The sequence below is a fragment of the Penaeus monodon genome, chromosome 42 (assembly GCF_015228065.2).
Source record: "Penaeus monodon isolate SGIC_2016 chromosome 42, NSTDA_Pmon_1, whole genome shotgun sequence".
NCBI classification, from domain to species: domain Eukaryota; kingdom Metazoa; phylum Arthropoda; class Malacostraca; order Decapoda; family Penaeidae; genus Penaeus; species Penaeus monodon.
Window position 1 is genome coordinate 31,255,785 of NC_051427.1, and position 15,894 is coordinate 31,271,678.

Below are 15,894 nucleotides of genomic sequence, written 5' to 3' on the forward strand. Positions count from 1 at the left end.
TCAGGAGGATGAATTCATAAAACCCCTCCCCCTCCCCCTCCCCCTGCACTGCCCACGTGTAGCACAGGGTCGTTTGCCCCTTCTGAATGGTGGGTGCCTCTGGAGCATGGAAGACGCCACTTTTCGTCTTTCTCTTCCCTCAATTTATCAAATTATTCATTCATTTCTCTTTATTCCTTCTCTTTATTTTTGCCGTCCTCCCACATCTTTTCTGTTTACTATCTATATATTCCCTTCCTTGCTCTTGCACTTCTCCTTCTGTCCTCTCCTTTTCTTCCTACATTCCAAGAAAACACTAGCTTACTCACTTCTCTTCCTTCAGTTCCATCGTCTCCTGTGCTGGCTTTATGTCGTTTTATTTTCAGGATTCTTTGTGCGTGTGTGCCATGGTATATCTTCTAGTATAAATGTTTCAAACTTTTTTTTTTCTTTACATCTCTTATGCTTATTAACCATTAGCACGGATAAGAAACGAATAGTAAGGAAGGCCTGGAAACATTAAGAACAATTGCCTTGGGACAGCCAGGATGGAGAACACTCACTTGGATTTATTAAAACTTACCGGGTGGGATCGTCAATAAATGGAGCTCCAAAATGGTAACGGGTAAAAAATACGCCAAATCTCTTATTTCTTGTCACTCTGTCTACATGCCTCCTCGTGCTTTTTTCTCTCCCTTTTCACTTCCTCTCTTTCCACCTTATTAGGACAGCAGTCAGCGGCTTCCCCACCCGACACCCCATTCTCCTTCCCAAAAACTATCTCCTTCATCCTCGTGATGATTCTCTGACCATCAATTTAAAGTTCATTTCCGGTCAAGAGACAACATCATGCATAATTATTTGAGAGGAACGACACTAATTATTTTTAGTTGGGGAACTTCATTTTGCGATCCTATTTTATATGCGGGTGTAATTGCCTTCGACCCTTTACTGGAATATACTTTTTTGAAAAAAAAAGTCAAAAAGTTAAAAGTTAAAGGTAAAAAAGTATAAAATATTTGTTTTATTGCATTGCAATTGCAAGCTTCTCTGGACAGTTATATGTAACAAAAGATCCGTTACAGAAGAAAATAATGAGACGGCATAAGAAGATAATGATAACACTGTAGTAGAGCGATCGACGTATCATTTACCTATAATGACGTCCTGCGTCACACCGCATCTTCAGCGGCTGCCATTATCACGAGGAAAACAAAGGAGCCAGCGTCGGAGCTGGCATCTTCGGCTCTCGATTTTTAATGAAGAGTGATGGCGATTTTTCCTTTGGTTACACAACTGTGAACCGGCTTTTCAGCGCGCCTGTTTGTAGACGCGAGCTGTATTTAAAGAACTTTTCCCCAGATCTGTAGTGTAAACGTAGTAATAAAAGTAACTTCTCCATTACCTACAATGTAACTGGTGTATTCAAAATAATGTTCCCCAATATCTGTAACTGACATGTCACATTCAAACTTTCCCCTATGTCTGTGATATACGAGCTGTATCCAAAGTAACTTTTCTGTAACACGCAGGTTCTCACGCCCTTGGCTTCGCTCTCTCACTCATGGTCTCTGTCCTTTTCTCCTTCTTATGTCTTTTCTATCATAATTCCTCTGTCTATTTTTGTGACTCGCTCTCTTAATATAAGCAGTCCTAATTACAATATATAATACGTAATGTACTGAAAGATTAGTAATATTAATACGATAAGAAGAGTATACGCTCTCTCTGTCGATAAATTATATATATTAATATCTATTATATATAATTATTTCCTATATACTATACTATATATATACATATCTCACCGCACAACACACACGACACACCGACTACACCACACACATATACACACGCTACACTAAACACACACACCACATCACACACATATATATATGATATATAATATACACACATAACCCAACATATATATTCTATATGTGTGTGTGTGTGTGTGTGTGTTTTGTGTGTTGTGTTGTGTTGTGTGTATGTGTAGTTCTTGTGTGTGTGTGTGTGTGTGTGTGTGTGTGTGTGTTTTTGCATCTATATGGATACAAACACACAATGTATTATAAATACAATATATATAAACAACATCATATATATATATATATATTATATATATATATATATATATATAGGGGCCGCGGTGGCCGAATTATAGGCCGAATGGTTTGATCATGACTAAGACTGTCCGGCAATCTGAGTTCGAGTGTTCGAGTCACCGCCGGCGCTTGTTTTGCCTTGGCAAGGAATGTCACCTTCGATGCTGCCTAGCCCTGGGTGGCAGGCCAGCCAAGTAGTGTCCGGGTACATATAGATGGTAGAACCAATGATTAAAAAAAAAAAAAAAAAAAAAAAAAAAAAAAAAAAAAAAAAACCGGGCCGGGAAGGCAATGGTCAAACTACCGCTCTAAATTGCCAGAAAAATCATGGAAGCCCATGATCGGTCAAGGCCGCGGTAGCCGACATGGTTAGAGTACTCGGACCTCAACACTGTCACGACGGCAATCAGTTCGAGGTTCGATCACCGGCCGGTGCGTTGTTCACCTTGGGCAAGGAAACTTCACCGCTCGATTGCCTACCTGAGCCACTGTGTGGCCGAAGCCAGCCGAAGTTCAGTGCTGGTCCAACATGCCCGGATAGAATACTGAGATGATTACGCTAAAGTAAACACCGCCTCTCCCGTGGAAGGAACTAGGGACCCTACCACGTCACCACTCCAAGGCGTCACAACAGGAAAAAACTAAGTACATGCTGTGACCACGCGGCTCAACCGACCACTCGTTAAAGGATGGATATATATATATTTATATATATATCTATATATATATATATATATAGTATAGTATGTATGTTAATATGCACTATATATATATATCTATATATATATATATATATATATATATATTATATATATATTATTATATTTATATATGTATATATATGTATATATATATATATTTTTATATATATATATCTATAAATATATATATATATATATAATATAATTATGTGTGTGTGTGTGTGTGTGTGTGTTGTTGTGTGTGTGTGTGTGCATATATATACATATATGCATATATATAATAATATATATATATATATATATTATATATATATTATATATATATATATGCACATACATATAGACATAAATATACATATATTAATTTCAATCTGGGTGCTGGATGAGAACAAGGAGCGATCTCAGTTATCACACTTTATTGTATATGGATTCAGAATCTATATTGATCCGATTATACAACATTACATCATTCAACTTCCAGGTAAAAACAAGATTTCAGTACCCAGCACTGACATACCTATGTGCGGGATGAGAGTAATTGGCCACTGAAAACAGTGATAATGCCCCCTTGAATTGTAAACAGTTTAAGCAAAATAGCAATTTATGCACAAATACTATAATTTACTTCTTTAGTTCTAGTGTATTTACCTTAGTTACCCTATAATATAGCGATGCCCCCTAGATTCCTGTGCTGTCCCTCCCAAGGAGAGTGAAGCCAGGGTGTGCACGTGTTTTATTCGTATTTAGCGTCATCTTTGCCTTTCTATTTTATCATATTTTTCTAAAGTTTTGTTTTTATGAATGTTTTAACTTAAACTCTTTTATTATTATAGTATGTTTTTATATTTTGTTTTAATCTCACTTGTTTTAATTGCTTTTACTTTTTTTTAATCTGTATGTGTTTTGTATGTATGTATTTGTGATTTTATTTGTTTGATTTGTGGTATATGTGTACTTCCATGGGTGCACCCTAAAAATAGTGTTAGATACTCTGCTAGTGCCTTAGCCCTCTGGCTAAGGCACTCACACTCACACGCACACGCGCACGCGCACACACACGCACATGCACACAAACACAAACACACATTCATACATATATATTCGAGTATATATATATATATATATATATATATATATATATATATATATATATATTTATATATATATATATTTATTTATTTATTTATTTTATTCATTTTTAAACACATTTATTTTTGTATATACACTATATACATATATATATTTATATATATGAATATATGCATATGTATATGTGTATTTGTATGTATATGTATATATAGATAGATACATAGACAAATGAAGATATGAGTGTGTGTATATATATATATATGTTTTTATATTTATATATATACATATATAGATATATAATACATTCACACATATATTTACACACAGTGTATATATATACATATATATGTATATATGTATATATGTACACGCGCACACACAAACACACACACACACACACACACACACACACACACACACACACACACACACACACACACACACACACACACACACACACACACACACACATACACACACACTACATACCACACATACATACACACATACTACACACATACATACACACACATACATACACATACATACACCACATACCACACACACAACACACACACCATATGTATACATGTGTGTATGTGTGCGTGCACACATACACACATGTATACATATGTGCATGTGTATATGTATGTATGGATGGATGTATATATATGTATGTTCGTATACATGTGTGTATAGATACAACAATAAATAAAGTACAAAAAAGTAAGTGATAATCAAACCAAAGTCTAGTGAGTTGCGGTAGTTGCGGTGGTTACGTTTGTTTAACTCCGGCTTCATCCTTTTTTATAACGAGGGACTCTGAATCGATAAGTGAGAGAACAAAATACTGACATCTGTGTTAAAGAAAGGATGTGATGTAGCTCTTTTGTTGCCGAAAAAGATGGTCTGCTCAGCGGAAGGCCAGTCCTTAAGGACGTGCCTTTGTGTTCTAGGATGCGGTGACATAGCCATCGTGAGGTTGTTCACGTACATAAGTTGGTTGTTAGAACAAAACATTTATCATATTTATAGTTTCTTTTGGCAGTATAGACGGATGTAGATTGGAGAAACTCTTACACAAACATTTTAGTTATCTTATCAACAAATGTGATGGGTAACCAGTTGTTGTAGATAATTTTTTCAGAAATATTTCATTTTGGAAAACGGTCCACATGTTGCCTAAATTGTAGGCCCTCATGATTAACTTCTAATACTGTTAATTTTGTAAATGCATTAAGTAAATGCTAATATGGAAGATGACACTTTTATTGCTGATCATATCTAAAAAATGTAATTGGTTGTCCTTTTGCATCTCGCAATCAATTTGATAGGCATGTTTAGCCAATTTTGTTCATAATACATAGAAATGTATTTGCATACGAAGGGTCCAGTGGGAAGCCTATGGCTACACCATGTGCTTAGGTATACAGACGATCGTCAAAAGTAAAAACTGAATGATGGACTGCTTTTCTGTTTCATCTTGACTTTATTTAATATATATGTTAAGTGGTGTTCAGGTTGTTAGTTCAATCTGTGGTCTCTTGTGGGGAATTCGAAGTCGAAACTCGCTGTGTTGATGGATTGTTGGAAGTTAAGGGTGTGTTTTCTTTAACAAAAGATACGGAATTAAATCATCCATTAATGAAACACCTACACCTTTCTTATGTCTTGTGGCTCCGGACCTGGCATACTTTATGGACTGCCCAAAGCTCAAATCTTCTCTTTCCCATCATCTCTTCTTTAACAACTAATCAATGTACAGTTCATAATTTCAGTTGTCTTATTAAATTTTGGATTAAATAAAGTTGAATTATATACATATATATATATATATATATATATATATATATATATATATATATATATATATATATATATATATATATATCACTGATGGGCGATACTCGTATCTTTTTGATAATCGATTACTTCGATTACTTTTACGATCAGTAATCGATTAGTAATCGATTTTTTTACGATTACTTTCACCTGTGAATAAATTTGTAGAGTTTAAAATATACATTTATAGCTTGTGTGTGTGTGTGTGTGTGTGTGTGTGTGTGTGTGTGTGTGTGTGTGTGTGTGTGTGTGTGTGTGTGTGTGTGTGTTTGTTTGTTTATTTTGAAAAGGTTGTTGTCGGCCCTTCCCTCTTCCCTCCTTCACCACCACTACCCACACACTCGATAACGGCATGGAAGAGCAAGGCAAGTAAACGCGCGCGCACACACACACACACACACACACATACATATGTATGTGTGTCTATGCTCATATGTCTATATTTATATATAGATAGATATAGATATACATATATGTATATATCTATCTATCTACCTATCTATCTATCTATCTATCTATCTATCTATCTATCTATCTATCTATCTATCTATCTATCTATCTATCTATCTATCTATCTATAAGAAAACACGAAGGCCTTTTCGCTGTATTGATTCGTCAGGACATACAAGAATAAGAGATATAGGAAAACTTGAAGAGGAAATGCGGAAGCAAGGCTCCCTAGATGTTCTTTGCTGCACCCAGGGGCGTCACTTCATGTTATGAGTTGGGGGTGACGGGTAAATTTGCCCTGAAAAATAATTTTTGCCCTGCAAACCACGAAAAAGAAAATGCTCACTAGCTCTTTATAAGTAGCCCGGAATGGACCATCAACCAGTATTATATATCGTATTATTGGTAGAAAATTATAAATTATAAATACCAGAAAATTTGCCTGCAGAACTAGATTTTGCCCTGCAAAAGAGGCTTTTTTAGAGTTGGGGTGGTGAACCCCTGGAGCACCTGGAGGCCTTTTGGGCTGTACAATGAAGATAGCTACCATTTCAGGCAAGAATATCAGATGATATTAGGGAAAGAGGTCAGACAACAGCAACCTCTTAGCCAGGTATACAGCATACCTTGCGGCGCTGTGATAAGTATACATAGGTGAGACAGGACGAGGATCCACGAACAACGAATCGACCAACACCACAGCGCTCTACGCCCGTTATGACAAAGAAGTGCCTTCATTGTTCACGGCCATCTCCCCAAGTGGTCCAGGCCTCCATCATGAATCTGGTCTGCCCCCACATAAAAGAAGATGGTAGAGGCGGCGTTCATCCATTCAACCAACAATGTCAACATCGACACAGGGAGCCACTAACTAGCCAAGGTTGTCGCACGGCAAAATTCCAACATACCTGACCGTTTAATACGTTTTCTTCGTTTCCTTATTCTATTTGAAATTTGTTTGACATGAATTCCACACACACACTCACACTATAACGGGTTCAGAACCCTATTACAATGGCTAGCAGGGTAGTTATAGTTGCATGACGGCTTGACTCTTTATTGATGATGAGGGAACACACGAGACGATGTCTAGAGGTAAAGCAGTGTGCGCAGGGTCACATGTTGAGTCAACCTGCCCTGAGGGCGAAGGCTAGCCGACCTTACCACGTCGGGCGCTGGGCACGAAGGTCTCACACAGGTCCTCCTTGACTTCGGATTCGTCTAGACTTCCTCGTAGTCCTCGTCCAGGCCTAACTTGGCAGCATCCTTGTCCACACGTCCTCACAGATCTCGTCCAGGTACTTCTCGGCTGCATGCTTGTCCTCACGTCCTCGTAATCTTCATCTGATCTACAGGCATCCGGCAGGAGACGTCCCCTTCAGCATCTCAGGTGGCTGATACCTGCGCTGACGAGCTCCTGGGGTGTGACTGGATCTGCTGGCATCCAGGCAGGTAGCGCCCATCCACAGCATCCTGGGCCGACTGGTAACTGTGTTGGCGAGTTCCTGGCCCTTCGCTGGATCTACGGGCGTTCCGGCAGAGGGCGCCTATCCACTACATCATGGGGAGGCTTAACATCCTGGTCTGCAGGCTTCTGGCGATCTTCCGGTGACGTCCTTCCCACAGCATCCTAGGTGACCGTTTCTACAGCAGGGTCCTCCTTCGGTGCCATGTTGGTTATCGCCGTAACCGATTATACACGTAAGGGCCAGATAGTAAGAGAAAAAAAGGCAACAAAGAAGAGGTGTGTTAAGTACCACGCCGGTTATTTATTATTAAATTTCAGTTTTTGATGTTTCTTTTTTTTTTCGTTTTTTTTTTTTTTTTAAAGATATTCATGATTTTGACCACATACCGTGATCACACGGTAATGCGATCTGAGTTAATAATAGTGTAGAACGTAGAGGGGTGGGTTGGTGTCCTTTACCTAACCTGGTTTTCTGATGCTAACATACCTCGCATTCAGTGCCTGAAAAAGTTTCGTAGGCCTGTGGTTTGCTGCATATCGCAAGCACATTTCACCTTTTTGGGATTAGAATCTTCACATGGGTCCTCCTAGACTATTATCCTTATGAATCAAAAGAACCAATTGAACACCAAAAACCACCCTCCGTACACAAGTTTTCATTCGTTTGAATGTCCACATACCCCGCTAACGATTTTTTTCCTACTGCTAAATAAGAAAATAAATATAGTAATAAATATATATAAATAATAATATATATTATTCCATAAACAAACACAACCTAAAATTTTCATAAAAATAGATATAATAAGATGCACATAATCTATTTATTTAATACAATACTATATCTTATCTTCTTCTATTAACGTAGTTCATGATCTGACCGCCGTGTCACAGCAATACATTAATTGTGTTTTCATGTTGTGATGCTATGTGATAGTGGTAGGGTCACCCATTTTCCTTTCCAGAGATGTGCCGTGTACCTTAGGTAATCATTCTCTCGTATTTATCACGGCTTGGGACCAGCACTATGACTGGCTGGCTTGGCTAGGCTAGAAGGCAATCGAGGTGAAGTTCGTTGCCTAGGGAAACGCGCCTGCCTTGACTCGAACCCTCGTAACTCAGATGCCGTCGTGCGTCTTGAGTCCGATGCTCTACAGTTCGGCCGCGCCCTTCGATCATGGCTTTCCATGATTTTTTCTTGCAATTAAGCGGTGGTTGCCATTGCCTTCACCCAGTGTTTTTATCGAGTCACCATCTCTATTTACCCGCACTGACTTGGGCGGCTTTGGCCACCCGTGGCTAGTCAGGCAATCAGTAAGTTCCTTTCCCAGGAACACCGCGCGTACTCAAACCCTCGAACTCAATTACCGTCGTGACAGTCTTTGAGTCCGACGCTCCAAACCATTCGCCACACGCCCCATATAATATATATATATATAATATATATATATATATATATATATATATATATATATATTATATCTGTATACATACACATATTATATATATATACATACATATACATATATATACACTTATATATATGTATGACTGCCGTGTCTTTACCTACCTGATGTTTTGTTGATGCTATACATACCTCGCAGCGTTAGTCCTTCAGAATTTTTTTTTTTTTTTTTTTTTTTTTTGTCGCAGGCCTGTGGTTTGTTTGCATATTGCAAGGCATATTTCATCCTTTTCGGGAATTAGGTCATGTCACAGTGATTTCTCCATAGGAAATCCGGAACAACTATTCGTAACACAAGGTTTGTGTATTTGTGGGTGTTTCATTTTCGTGTCTATTACTTTTTTATTTGTACTATTAGAAAGCTACCTTGTACCTGAGAATAATTACATCAGTTTTGCAGAAATCCAATTAATTTACACATAGATTCGGCACTAACATGATACAGAAAAGCACTGACTGACAATTTACAGTTTACGCTCTTCCTTGGCATATTGGGTGGGCAAGCCAGCCCAAGTCAGTGCCGATCCCAAGCCCGGGTAAATAGAGAGGGTTGGCGTCAGGAAGGGCATCCGGCCATAAAAGATATCTGCCAGAACATGATCATGGCGACCCCATAGAAGAACCCAGCCTTTATGAGGCCGCGGTGGCCGAGTGGTTAGAGCATCGGACTCAAGACTGCCACGACGGCAATCTGAGTTCGAGGGTTCGAGTCACCGGCCGGCGCGTTGTTCCCTTGGGCAAAGAACTTCACCTCGATTGCCTACCTAGCCACTGGTGGCCAAGCCAGCCCAGTCAGTGCTGGTTCCAAGCCCGGGTAAGTTAGAGAGGATTGGCGTCAGGAAGGGCTTATAAAAGATATCTGCCAGAACCTAATCATGGCCACCCCATATAAGAATGGGATAAAGCTAAGAAAAAATTAACCTAGCCACCGGGGGAGTCATACAGACTGCTCAGGTGCCAGTTCCAAGCATGGATTGATGGGGAGGTCTGGCAGCAAAAACGGGACTGGGCATAAAGAGAGAAAGTAAAAGAGCCGACATTTTATTTGTGCCATATTATTCCTTTATCCAAGGATATGTTGGTAGAAGAGGCTTCGCAAGGGACCGATTCTTTTACATTTTATACTGCGATATTTGTCTGGAAAGAAAGACATCTCGTTTGTTAATCCTTCTTTCAATTAGAGGATTTTCTGGGTCGAGCGCCGAATTATCGCGGGTTCAGAAAAATACACATTTTCGTAAATCTGTATGCGCGAGTGTTTACTGTATTTATGTTTACGTTTTTTTATGTCCGTATATTTGCATTTATCAGCTGCGCTTGTCTTAGGCATAGCGGTAAACTGCACCCAGGGTTCCCTTGAGCAAGGAGGAGACCCTGCAGCTCCTCTCGAGCCAGGAGGCATGCTGGTCTGTTACGTAGTATTTGCATGGATGCATATTACGTCTATTCCATAGTTTTATGCTAAATTTCTGCATGTTTGCGTGTATGTTGGAGAGATTTTTCTGTATACCTGTATGCTGCTGTGCGTGAGTGTATTGAGTGTTTTGAGTGAGTGTGCTGAATGAGTGTTTGCATGTTTTCTTTACATGATTTTTTTGTTTCAAGAGTGAATACTTGTGCATTGCATGAGTGTTGCGTTCCATGAATGTTCCTGTGTTTGTTTATTTGTCTGTTTACATTGCATGACTGTCCCGTCTGTCATAAACCAGCTGCCGGGGGGTGGGGTGGTGGGGAACAGACTGCTCAAGTGCCAAAGCCAAACCTGGATAGATGGGGAGGTCTGGTTGCAAAAAGGGGACTGGATATGTGAAAATAAAAAGGGCCGACTTCTGCAGTATTAACGCCAATGGAAATTCACAGCGACTGGAACTGTGGCGCCGTTTCAGGTAAGTACAAAACGTTTTTCGTGCATGTGTTTACTGTATGTCGGATTTAATGTTAACGTTTTGTTAGTATATTTGTATTTATCGATTGCCTACCTAGCACTAGGCAAGCCAGCCCAAGTCAGTGCCGGCCCCAAGCCCGGCTAAAGAGAGAGGGTTGGCGTCAGGAAAGGCATCCGATCATAAAAGATATCTGCTAGAACCTGCTCATGGCGACCCCATATAAGAATGGGATAAAGCTAAGAAAAAAAAATCTCTTCCTTGGCTATACGTTTTCTAGTGAAGCCTGAATAGCGATTTATCGCTTTTTTTTTACGATGATTGACTCAAGATTCAAGTTATGTTTTATTTCATTCTTAGTCACATAGAGTTTTTGTGCATTTTGAATATTTTTATTCTCTCTGTTGCTCTTCCTTTAGTTGGTACTTATTATTTCACCATCGTTACTCTTATTATCATTATTTTATTGTTATTATTATCATTATCATCATTACCATTATTATTATTAGTAGCTGTTGTTGATGTTATTGTTCTCAATAGTATTGTATTTATTAATATTGCTATTACTGTTATTACTATTATCATTTTAATCCTAACCATTGCTATTATTTTAGTTGTATTCTACTCTAGTATGCTGTTGCTTCTACTATCTTATCATTATCATTATCACTTGTCATTGTAGTTATTGTCAATATTTTTATATTATTTAAAAACGCACAAGCGGCTACGATGCAAAAACTAAGTCGGCTTTGTCTTTCAACTATTTGTTGCTTTTATGAAAAATTGCTTTTGAATGATTATATCACAACTGCATAGAGTGATGCGCTCCAGGGCTGTGACAGAGCTGCTCTAATTTCTGCTTCTATCATGCAAGATCGCCGAGGAAATGAATCCAGTGTCGTGAAGCAGCTATTGTGACACCTGCTGAGGCCTGACTCCGCCCCAAAGCATTTCGGGCACAGAAAATGTTGTGTTTAGTTCGCTAAAATCGAAATTGAACGGTTTCATAAATGTTCGATAAGAAAAAAACATGCTCGTGTAATTTTTAATGGGGTGATTGCTCAACGTCCATGGCAGCAAATGACTCGTGCGTCTGTGGTAGTCATACTTTAATTGTTCTCGACACCCGAACGAAGAGAAAATATTTTTATATCCCACCTGTATACGTGGGTTGTAATTTTATTCGTGTATTTTTATTGGCAAACGTAGCTTGCCCTACCACCTCTATGATTTTAAATCAAATTACAATAAATCAAACATGTTTGCCAAGGAATGGTAACATACACACACACACGCATATATATGTTTATGTTTGTGTGTGTGTGTGCTTGTATGCTTTATGTATGTTGTAACGTACACACACAACACACACACACACACAACACACACACACACACCACCACCACCACACACGCACGCACGCACGCACGTACCACACACACACACACACATATATACGTGTATATATATATATATATATATAATATATATATATATATATTATATATATAAACAACACACACACACCCTTTTTATATATATGTGTGTGCATGTGTATGTGTGTGCATTAAAACTACATACATACAAGCACACATGTATGTGTGTGTGTGTGTGTGTGTGTGTGTGTGTCTGTGTGTGTGGTCGTGTACATGTATATATATATTAATATATATATATATATATATATATATATATATATATATAATATATATATATATATGGTATGTATGTCTGTATACATGCATGTGTATACATATGTGTATATATATGTGTGTGTGTGTAGACCTATACATACATGCATACGTACATGTGTGTGTGTGTGTGTGTGTGTGTGTGTGTGTGTGTGTGTGTGTGTGTTGGTGTGTGTTGTGTGTGTGTGTGTGTGTGTGTGTGTGTGTGTGTAATATGGTAATGACTAAATTTCAACCAGCCATCTTTTATAAGGAAAATAATATATGCATACGACCACCCCCCCCCATTCAACCGTCTTGGGACCGGCACATTCCACTGGAATGTGGACATGTCTGTAGGCAATCGAGGAGAAATTCCTCTGCCCAGGAATCAACGCGCTGGCCGGTGGGCTCGAACTCTCGATCTCAGATTGGTATGACAACCTTTGAGTCCGATGCTCTACCCACTCGTCCACCGCAGCTCTATAGTAGAATACCTTTTTCACGATCTAATTTCTACTTACGTAAGCCGCAGGAAGGGAGAATCATCCAAGTGCTGTAGTGGTATAGCATCAAGTCCACAATCGAAGAGCCTGTTCGAAGAAAGAATGGGCTGTTAGAATAAGTATTTGAGAACAGATATTGCCAAGCTTTTCAAAACTTTCAGCCATTTCTTTCGTCCACAATAAAGGTCCCTGCACATTTTTGCGTAACTGGTCCGAGAGCGGAGCTGTGAGTTCAGAGGCCTGGGAATGAACATGCGATAAAAAGAGATCATACCAAGGAAAGATCGAGGTGTCTTGGGGTTGGAATCTGTACCAGGGCATCTATTTTATCCCACTGAGGTTTCAGATACTTCCCGCCAATGACAAAACCTAAATATCTAATCTCATTAAATTCAGTCTACACTTTAAAGGACGAACTGTCAAGTTATGTTCTTGCAGACGCTCCAGAATTGAGATGATGCTATATATATATATATATATATATATATATATATATATATATATTATATATATATATATATATATATATTATATATTTTGCTGCAGGACAATGGGCGTCTCTCAATTTACTATTGAGAGGTTATTTGGCAGTACCACCCTTCCTAATCAACCGAGGTTGGGCGTGCTAACACTTGTGCCATGGCGGTGACTTCCTCTACGACACCTGCGTTTGACTCCTCAAGGCGATATGTCGGTTTCTTGCCGTGAGATCGGGCTCAAGCCAGTAGTCAGAGCACTGGCATTTTTACGACCGCCGCGAAGGGGAACTGAACTCGGGACCACGATGGTCCAGTGTTCTAACCACTGTACTATCACGGCAGTCATATGCATATATATATGTATATATATAATATATCATCAATAACGGTAAGCTCATGTTTGAGCAGCCGTGGGACCTCTCCACCATCCTTCGCCACTCAACTCGATCTTGCGCTTTTCTTTCCACTTGTACCATCTACAACCCGCAAATATCTTTGATGCTGTCGCTCAGTCTTGTCTTCGGTTTGCCTCTTCCTCTGTTTCCTATCACCATCCCTGTCAGCAAGTTTTTCTCAGTACTTTTACTTCTCATCACATGACCAATAAACTTTAATTTAGGAAACAGAGGAAGATGCAAACCCGAAGACAAGACTGAGCGACATCATCAAAGATATTTGAGGGCTGTCGATGGTACAAGTGGAAAGAAAAGCGCAAGATCGAGTTGAGTGGCGAAGGATGGTGGAGAGTCCATGGGTGCTCAAACATGAGCATACTGTTATTTGATGATGATGATATGTATATATATAGAGAAGAGAAAGAGAAATAGATAGATAGATAGATAGATAGATAGATAGAGAGAGAGAGAGATAGAGAGAGAGAGAGTGGGAGTGAGTAGAGAGAGAGTGAGTGAGTGGGGTGAGGAGTGAGTGAGAGAGAGAGAGAGAGAGAGAGACAAGAGATAACATTATATATAATATATATATATATATATATATATATATATATATATATATATATATATATATATGTATATGTATGTATAATATTATATATATATAATATGATATTATAATAATATACTATATATATATATATATTATATATGTATATACATATATGAATATATGTATATATATGAATAGGCCCGCGGTGGCCGAGTGGATAGAGCATCGGACTCAAGACTGTCACGACGGTAATCTGAGTTTCGAGGGTTCGAGTCACCGGCCGGCGCGTTGTTCCCTTGGGCAAGGAACGTCACCTCGATTGCCTGCCTGGCCGCTGGGTGGGTGACCGGCCAGGTCGTTGCCGGTCCCAGAACCGGGTAAATAGAGATGTTGACTCGATAAAACACCGGGCGGTAGGCAACGGCAACCACCGCTCTAAATTGCCAAAAATCATGGAAATCCATGATCGCCAACATTATTGTAGGACAGGGCACTTGAAAAAAAAAAAAAAAAAAAAAAAAAAAAAAAAATATATATATATATATATATATATATTATATCTTTCTCTCTCTCTCTCTCACTCACTCATTACTTTCCCCTCTCCTCTCACTCTCACTCTCCTCTCTCACTCTCTCACCTCACTCTCTCACTCTCACTCTCTCTCTCTCTCCTCTCTCTCTCTCCTCTCTCTCTCTCTCTCCCTCTCTCTCTCACTCACTCTCTCTCTCTCTCTTTCTCTATCTATCTATCTATTCCTCTCTATATTCGTATCTAGTGCACACACCAGTCGCCGCATGCGAGTGCGAGGGTGCATCCATGCACACATGCATTGCCCCGCGTGCGTATGTGAGCACACGCCATGATTTAAATCATTTTAGGTAAACGAACCTAGATATGATGAAGTTCCTTGGGCAAGAAACTTCACCTCGATTGCCTATTTAGCCACTGGGTGTGGCCAAGCCAGCCCAAGTCAGTGCTGGTCCCAAGCCCGGATAAATAGAGTATCAATTAAGTATCATGCTGTGACCACGGCGGCTGAAACATGAACCTACCGTTAAAAAAAAAAAAAAAAAAAAAAAAAAAAGATAATATATATATTATATATATATATATATATATATTATATATATATATTATATATATATATATATTAATATATATTATTATATAATATATTATATATATATATATATTATATATATATAGAGAGAGAGAGAGAGAGAGAGAGAGAGAGAGAGAGAGAGAGAGAGATCATAGAATATAATATCATAATAAACTTTACCCTGAATCGCAATGCAGGCGTAGGCATCTA